Here is a 9,041-nt window from a genome sequence, read left to right as displayed (position 1 = left end):
TCTTTCTAAATCACTTCAGGTCAGCGGGGCCTTCAAGCATCCGAAATACGACGGGCTTGTAAATGACATAACCCTCCTAAATGTCCTTCAGGAAAACAAAGTTATTCAAGTTCTTTTTCTCAAAGAAGTCAAAGAAGTCCCCCTCCGACAGCCCGACGAGTCATCCACTTAAAAGGACCTTCCCTGTGGTGCGCCCTTCCTTGAATTATTCGGTCATGCAATACTTATTGAAGACAAAGAACCAAATGCATTTCGACCCCGTCGTAGTTCTCAATCATTTCGTGGAACCGGGCGTGGTTGAACCATCTACCATGGGGGGAGCTCATGCACAGGGAAGAAGCTTAGATAAGAGAATACGTTTCGCTTTTTTTGTTGAAAGCTCGACCTGCGATAAAAAGTTTTTGGCCGAAGAAAAAAAGTTGACCGACTTCATTCGCTGGTTGAATCATCCTCTCTTCGCGGGAACAACAAAAACCACCATCTCGCTCTTTCCTTTCTTCGGTTCTACCTTTTTCTTTCCAAGGGACGGGGTTGGGGTGTATAGTAACCTTTTTTTTGAGTATGCCCGGGAACAACTCCTACGAAAATTCAGGAAAAAATGTTGGAACCTCATGGCTAAGGATAAGGTAATGGAATTGACAGAGAAATTCATAGACCTAGGTGGGATAGGAGACTTGATAAAGGGAATAGAGATGATGATAGAGATCATACTGAGAAACAGAAGAATTCTGTACGGGTACAACTTTTATTTGAACGAAGTGAAAAAAATGCGATCTTTGTTGTCTAATAGAACAAAGACTAATACCTTAATTGAGTCGGCCAAGATCAAATCTGTTTATCAAAGTGCTTCTCCGATTGCTCAAGATATCTCTTTTCAACCGAGTAACAAAACAAGATCATTTCGCTCCATATTTAGTCAAATAGTGAAGGATATTCGATTAGTAATGAAAAAAGGGGCGGAGGGGATCCGTATATGTTGTTCAGGTCGATCAGAAGGTGCAGAAATAGCTAGAACTGAATTCGAAAATTATGGAAAAACATCTAGTAATGTATTTAACCAGAAAATAGATTATGCTCCTGCGGAAGTATCTATCGTTACGGAATCTTAGGTGTCAAAGTGTGGATTTCATATAGTAAAAAAGAAAGGGGACGTGCTATATCCGAAACGTATGAAATCTAGTAAATAGCGTAAAGGCAGATGTAGTAGGGGTTGCAAATCGGATGGTACACGACTTGGTTTTGGAAGATACGACACTAAAAGTTGTAGAGCTGGTTGTCTTTCTTATAGAGCCATTGAAGCAGCGCGTCGAGCTAGATTTGGGCAATTCCATCGTACTATAAGCGGACAATTCCGAATAAATGGTAAGATATGGGTAAGAGTTCTCGCAGATTTCCCTATTACCGGGAAACCTACAGAAGTCAGAATGGGAAGAGGAAAAGGAAATCCTACGGGTTGGATTTCTCCTGTGTCCACAGGACAAATCCCTTTTGAAATGAATGATGTGAGTTTGTCAAATGCTCGGCAAGCCGCTACATTAGCGGCGCATAAACTATGTTCGTCAACCAAGTTTGTTCAGTGGTCGTAACGTAATTAGTTAGTGGGGAAAAAGTGGGCCGGGATTCAAAAGAATTAGAAGTGTTTGTTCGTGAATGACGGAACTGGAAAGACACTAAGGGAGAGGGATATACTCTTTTATTTTTGTAATCGCCGAAATTGTACGACGAACCTTCTTGTTCCAGGCGTACTACCCTGATACGTTAAGGTTTAATTCTCCAGGCCCGGTTTATAAAGTGATAGTAGTCAGAATAAATCAGAAAGATAAGAGCTAAGATTCAGGAAAGGAAGCTTTATGGGAGAAAGGATAAAAAGTATGTATGTATTTGTCCATTCCTTCCTCCAACAGTTGCGGGTGAATTAGCTTCCTTTTATCTTATTCTTCGTTCGTCTAAATAGATAATCGATGTCCTTCGCTTCATCTGCAGTTATCGGTGTAATAAAGCAAGGGGAGATGAGCATATAAGTCAGATTGCTTCATGAATGTATAAGACTTAAGAGCAAGCTAGGAGAAGCGCTTAATCCCGTCGCTTCGTCGCTCAGTCCGTTGCTTCTTCCTTTCCGGCTCTTTAGACCAATACCATTTCCAGGTGCATATTCCATTCGTGCATCTGCAGTTTCCTTTTCTTTCTACTTGCTCTGTTCCAGAGCAGTCCTGACTTTGATGTAGTATAGGGAATTCTAATAAAACCGAAAGAGGAGAAAGCGCCATAGTGAGAAAGATAATCGTTATGTAGCCAAGTCAAAGTACTAGAAAAAGAACTATATAGATTGCTGACACTTCTTGTTACTTGACCAAATCACAACAAACAAGAAATACTAGGAGTCACATGACATTTTTCTAACTAAAGCCAAGCTAAGCTAACGGGAGGGAAAGGCCCCGAAGAAAGGAAAAAATCGAGCATCGAAGTGAGCATATAAGAAGAAGTGCTTAAAACTAAGTAAAAGAACGACCACCTTCAACATGAATTACTTTCTGGAAGCAGGCTATGCCGCCACACCTCCCCTATGAAAGAGGGCTACGCAGCTGATTCGGTTAATCCTAATATGATATGCAATTTCCATCTCTTCTATAATCGACACTATGAATATCATAAGATAAGAAAGTTGCTAGCAGAGGGTGATCTTGGATTGGTCAAGTTCCGTGTACTGTCTCTCCTCGATATTGGGTTGGTGTTCCGTTAACTATCCTAAGAGTGTAGTGTGGTGGTTGGGCCTACCCATAGAGGAAGGAGTTGGTAGCAGACAAGTAATTCAGAAATGAAACTTCCATGGCGTAGATTGACCGTTCACGAATCTGTCTTGAAGAGCGAGATCATTATTGCATAGATAAGGTGCCTATCTTGACGCGGTACTTCCAGAATGAGATAAGAAAAGCAAAGAAGGGGCTGTTGTTGATACTTTTTTGATTCGAAACTCGTGAGTAGTGGTTTTCTTTTTCTTTTTTCCCTTGGTTAACAACCAAGCAAAACTCTCTATATTTATTCACTACTCCTACTTCTACAGGCTTGACGGACTTAAGGAGGGATTTTCTTTATCTCAACCAAAAATGCAAATCATGATCAATGAACTTCTTAATGCCGTGGAACCCGGATGGCAAGAGGCTTCAGCAAGAATGGAGAGTAGAGTGTAGTGCAATGAAGTGAAGTGTACCGTCACCAGAAATTTCATAAGAGAAGAAAGATCGTAGCATAGCTGTATAGTAGAAAAGTAGCAAAGCATCAATTCTCGTAGAAAAGAGAAGAGAAAAGTTTGCTCTCTAGGGGGTCGCGGAAAGAATTGGGTTCGAGTCCCAGAGCCCCTTATGTGAACAAGGCAAAGCCTTGGTTAGGATAACTTCATTTGAATTATGAGATTTATATCTTTTCTACTAGCAAAATTGGGGGAGTGGATGAGTTCAATAGATGCTCTAGAATGGCTATTCCTCATAATTGCTCCAACAGAATGGGATTGTCCTTCAGTATTTTTGAAGACTTTACTTCGCTCCGTTTCGTGCTTTCCATGGGGCGGCTTCAATATGGATTCGTTTTTCATGGGATTACATCATGATCTTAGATGTATCCTTCTTTCCTTGCTGTTTTCGTGCGCTCTTTCTTTATTCAAGTGTCGTTCTTATTTATGGGTTTACTCTGGCTCTCGTTTCCTTCTTTGTATATTTTTGTTGATATTGATAATAGCGTTCTAATTCCTGTCATAGCCTGGTGTGACGCGGGGAACCCCTCCCCCCCACTTAGTCCACCAGGGCAGCCTATTCCTCTTCCTCAACCCAAGACGCCGCCAATCCCGGATTTTGCCCCCATCATTATCCCGTGATTGCCCCAGCCTCTACTTACCGATGAGTATAGGCGCCACGTCCTGTATACCAGGTACTCGGTGCTCAATCTCGGAGGTGACGTTGACCTTATACGTATGGCCTCCACTGTCTACGCTCAAGCGATAGTGGAACGCTACGTAGAAGCTGCCTTGGTGGAGGATGGATTTCATCCCCAGTCTATTCTGCGCCGCTATCCGGAAATCCGGAGCGAGCGCGACTTTTAGGGGTACGTACCTATGAGTCGTACATTACGCAGATTAGAGAGCTGGGAACCCGCGAAAGCGCGCCGTATCAGCGTGTTCTGCGGGCAATCAATCGCTGTGATATTCTTTTACCACGTCGGGTCGGAGGCAGATGGGTTTGAGGAGGATAGGTTGGTTTTAGTGATAGAGAATGGTGGGCATCTTTCTCCCCGGGTTCAATAAGTATCTTGCACGGGCAAAGGAGATGCATTTCATGTACTGGTGGTATTGGACAAGAAAAAAGGGAATAATTTCTTTCTTCTTTCTGCCTTTCTTTCCCATGACGACTAGGAACGGGCAAATAAAAAATTTCACTTCGAATTTCGGACCTCAACATCCTGCTGCTCATGGTGTTTCACGATCAGTATTGGAAATGAACGGAGAAATGGTGGAACGTGCGGAACCCCATATTGGATCACTCCAGTGCGGCACGAAGCCGCTGATGCCGAGTCGGCTCCTATGCCGCTAGCTATGTACGCCCTGGTCCCCGGCGCGCTGGAGGTTCCGTAGCGCGTCATGAGCACCGGGCTAAGGGGCGGTTGAGAAACTCAAGCGAATCTCCCTACCTTACTACAACATAAAGACAGAAGGGAGAAGGTTGTGAAGGTGGCCTCGTTATCCACACCTCCGGTCGAATGAATGGAGGACCGACCGACCTGGGTTTTCATGAGCGTTGGCGGGTTCTGGAGTGCCTGTCAAGGGCGCTAGCGCATACCCCGGGGTGATCATCACCACCTGCACCTCAAATCTCGGCATAGTGGAACATGTAACCCGCCTGCTATTCCATTCAACTACATTTGTTCCTGTAATCCATAGCCTAACAGAACGCAGCAGCGAGGGACAACCCGCCCATACAGCCAGCGGGGAGGATGGCACTACTGGCAAAGCCCGTCTGGCGAAAACGCCCGCAGGCGCGAAGCGTGGTAGGCCTGTGCCGGGGGAGCATAGGGAGGAAAGGGAGCCCAGACGGTGGAAGAGCCAGGGGAGGCCGGTTCATTTGACGGAAATGGAAGGCTTTGGACTATGAACCTATTAAAGAAGACCCTATGGAGTAAAGGGAAGTGCATGAATTCTTCGAAAAAGAGGGAGCGAGCCTATATAAAAATGGAATCAAGCAAATTCAATGAATAGATAGAGTCAACGGTACGACAGACAGCGCTGCCTACACGCGAATTTGCTTCCGAAGTCGAGCAGTCTCAATTTCACTACATGATTTTAGAATGAATGATGGGCTGGGCCACCTCGAATGGCGTGAGGCGCATGCAGGGACACCCGCACGTACGGTTTTTAAGATATCTGGTCGAAAGACCGGTCGGCGCCCACCCGACTTGAGGGACCGAGAAATTAATAGAGTACAAAACTTATCTTCAAGCTTTACCTTATTCTGATCGTTCAGAGGGCGATCGCGGGGTCACTGAATGAAGATCTCCGTTTCTTTCGGAGGTGCTGTGCTGACCCGCAGCGAGGTAGAGACGACTAAGTGACATTTGGAATATGGCGACGACAACAGCATGTCGTAGAAGGAGATAACAAGTAGAGCCAACGACCCACTAAGACTAACGTATCTACAACTACATCCCCGAGCGGCAGTCAAACGGGGGCGTGAATGCTAGATGCCAGCGGAATGATAGGCCGGACAGAGGCTAGGGCTCCTTCCTTCCCACCACGTCCTTCCTTGTGTGTCGGAGATATAAAGCGAGTGCACCGGAAAAAAACGGGAACTGGGTCGATCTATTCTATGTCGAAGCATCCGAAGTATAACTACACACTCACACGATCTTTGCCGACAGATAGGAGCATTCGGTGGAACCGGTGAACTACACTTGCTTCTGGATAGATGTGTGGGACTGAGGGCTCGTGGTACCTGCTGCCCGCCCCTCCGCCTCTGCTTTGAGAACCGTGTGAATGGAGAGTGGGCAGAAGGGAAGGAGGTCCTCATACGGAGTCGCACACTTACTTGAGCAGCGCGGGAGACTAGGGAATGGGTCGAGTAAAGTCCCCTAGGGCTGGAAAAATCACAGAGACGTACTGATACGATAGGGCTTTGATTGGTATTTATTATTTCTTAGTGATTGTAAAGGAGGGCGCTTGGCTATGTTATAGAAAGGGAAGGCAGAGGCATCGAATGGCGAAGAGAGGCGGCTCGGCAGGGAAGGAAAGGGAAATCGTCAAAGATGACTTCTTTGTTGTTGAAACGAAGGACTAAATAGCACCAGTGATTCTCTGAGCCGGTCTGGATTTCCAACGCCTCGGGAAACTGGTCGAGATAGATGACAGCGCCTTTTTCCCCTCTTCCTTAGCGGGAGGGAAATCTTCTCTTATGGCCTTCACCTCCCGCCCGGCCCGGAAATAGAGAATCCAGCCCCCTTCTGATCCATTCATTTCTAGAAGCAGGGAGGATCCAGAGCTAAGCCCCCTCCTATTCGGGGCCGGGTGGCCTTGCCCCATAAGCACCCAACCTTCTTTTTGCTCTTCCTTCTGGTTGCCTCCACGAACGCGCCACCTAGGAGCCCTACTCATATTCCAAAAGCGCTACTTCAATTCAAGCGCAAGCCCCCTTCTATTGCATAACCTAAAAATGCTATAAACAAAGTACAAAAGTGGTTGCGGGAACGATACGCTTTGGTTACCAGAGAACGCTTTCAAAGGCGACCAGTTTTCAATACTAGTTGTTACCTTACGCTGCCATTTTTTTAATATTCTTGAATAGCATGGCTGGGGGCTAAGATAACTCAAATGGGAGAGCCGTGTTATGGGTGACCTTATTGCACGGTTCAGAGAGCACTTGTGTATGTTATGCAAGTGAACGTGTACAAAAAAGCTGTCGTAAAGTTTCGTTGTTCGTTCCGTCGTCGACCCTATCTATGTTTCTACGATGGCCCAAGAACACGCTCATTCTTCAGCCGTAGAGAGACTTTTAAATTGCGAGGTACCATTACGAACTCAATATATACGAGTGTAATTTCGTGAAATAACTCGAATTTCAAATCATTCACTTGCTTTAACTACTCATGCTATGGATGTGGGAGCATCAACTCCGTTCCTGTGGACTTTTGAGGAGCGGGAAAAATTGTTGGAATTTTATGAAAGAGTCTCGGGAGCCAGGATGCATGCCAGTTTGATACGACCAGGTGGAGTGGCACAAGATCTGCCTCTTGGCTTATGTCGAGATATTAATTCCTCCACACAACAATTTGCTTCTCGTATCGACGAATTAGAAGAGATGTCAACCGGAAACCGTATCTGGAAACAATGATTAGTGGATATTGGTACTGTCACTGCACAGCAAGCAAAGGATTGGGGATTCAGTGGTGTAATGTTAAGAGGTCGTGCGACATGAATACATTGATGGAAATATGGGGGAAGTTCCCATCAGGCAACAACGGTTCTGCTTGACCCTACTTAAGCATGCATATTATGTCAGTGAAGACTTGGTGTGAAGCTGGAGCTTCCGTTAGAAGAGAAAAAGGCCGAGGGCTAGGGTGAGCTGAGGGGGGACAGCGTAAGTGAGCGAATGTGTGTAAGCCCAGTCAAACATAACTGTTCTAGGTGGGGTGGGCCGCCCACCTTCGAATGGTGTTGGTCATACGGACTGTGAACGGATTCGTCTCTGGCCTCTGGGCACGTCGGAACAACATGAGTTCACCGGGGTGGAGCACGGTCCGCCAAAATCGGCATAGGTTAGGTGCTATTGATGGAACATGGTAAGCCTATCTTTCTCCATATGGAAGTGCTGCGGGCACATAGAGATGTGGGTAGAGGAAGCCTCAAAAAGCGAAGGCCGAGCTGTAGGTCACGTGACCTGCACCGAGTTGGTGGCTGACTGGACTTTTTATTTGATCAAAGCAGAGAAGCTCGCCTTCTTGTTATCCAAAAGCAAAAGTCGGTCGAATTGTTCGGGCCCTGCCCCGGAACGTCGAATGAAATAGGTGGCCGGGTTCTTTTTCTACGACCCTTTTGATATGGTAGGTCCGGCCCCATGACCCCTATCATCCCTTATGTTTAGGAGTGGGATCCACCCAAGAACGACCTTTCGGTGGTACGGAAGGCACGGACTCCGCGAACGTCCCTAGCCCCCTTTACTAATAAGGAAAAGAAAGCCTCAACCAGAACCACATTCCTTTTGCGTGCGGATGTAGCTAAGTGTCTGACTCTATTGGTCATAGTTTCCTGCTGTTATGGCCGGTGCTCGTTTGCGCGCGCGTGAACCAACCCAACAAACAAGGAAAGGATGCCTCTCGGGGCATCTGAGAATGATTCAATCCGTATGAAGGGAAACTCTCACGTACAGTTTCTTTTTTTTTGGGGGGGGGGGAGGAGCCCGACAGGGTCCCCCCACTGACTTGGCCCGGGCCTAAGTGAAAGTGAAGTGGTGGCCCTACCCATCCCAACCAGGGGTATGCTGGGATTCGCGAAGAGCAGCACCTTACGATGTTCATGACCAATCAGATCCTGACGTACCAGTAGGTACCAGAGGATATCGCTATGATCGTTACTATATTCGTATCGAAGAGATGCGACAAAGTGTTCGGATCATTGTGCAATGTCCTAATCAAATGCCTAGGTGAATGATCAAAGTCGATGATCCTAAGCTATGTCCTCCATCACGATCTCGAATGAAACTATCCATGGAATCGTGCGCCGTGTGAAACATAGGTCATCGCCGTTCTTAACCGAGACTCAGGTTAAGCTCTGTCTCGGAACCTTGTGGGGTTAGGAGTAAAGAATCCCGAGGTTAGCGCATCTTGTTGAGCGTGGAGAAGCATTGGGAACCCCAATTTCTTTCTTCGGAGCCGTTTCTTTTCCCGTCTCCCCGCCCCGGCATAGCGCTTCACTTCCGGTTCTTCGGAAGAATCAAGTTGTCCCTTCTTCATTGATCTGGGGGAAAAGGAACCGTCTACCAGTTGGGAAGCTAGACATCAAGTAAGTG

General features: G+C 46.5%; 1 pseudogene; it reads right to left on the bottom strand.

The window, feature by feature from the left end:
• Nucleotides 1-5,459: 5,459 nt before the first annotated feature.
• On the bottom strand, nt 5,460-6,631 carry LOC143625765 (uncharacterized; annotated as a pseudogene).
• Nucleotides 6,632-9,041: the final 2,410 nt, after the last annotated feature.

The sequence above is a fragment of the Bidens hawaiensis genome, unplaced genomic scaffold (genome assembly GCF_021521415.1).
Source record: "Bidens hawaiensis isolate Kalapana, Puna unplaced genomic scaffold, B.hawaiensis_p1.1 tig00004234_1, whole genome shotgun sequence".
NCBI classification, from domain to species: domain Eukaryota; kingdom Viridiplantae; phylum Streptophyta; class Magnoliopsida; order Asterales; family Asteraceae; genus Bidens; species Bidens hawaiensis.
This window is presented reverse-complemented; position numbering and strand designations above follow the sequence as displayed.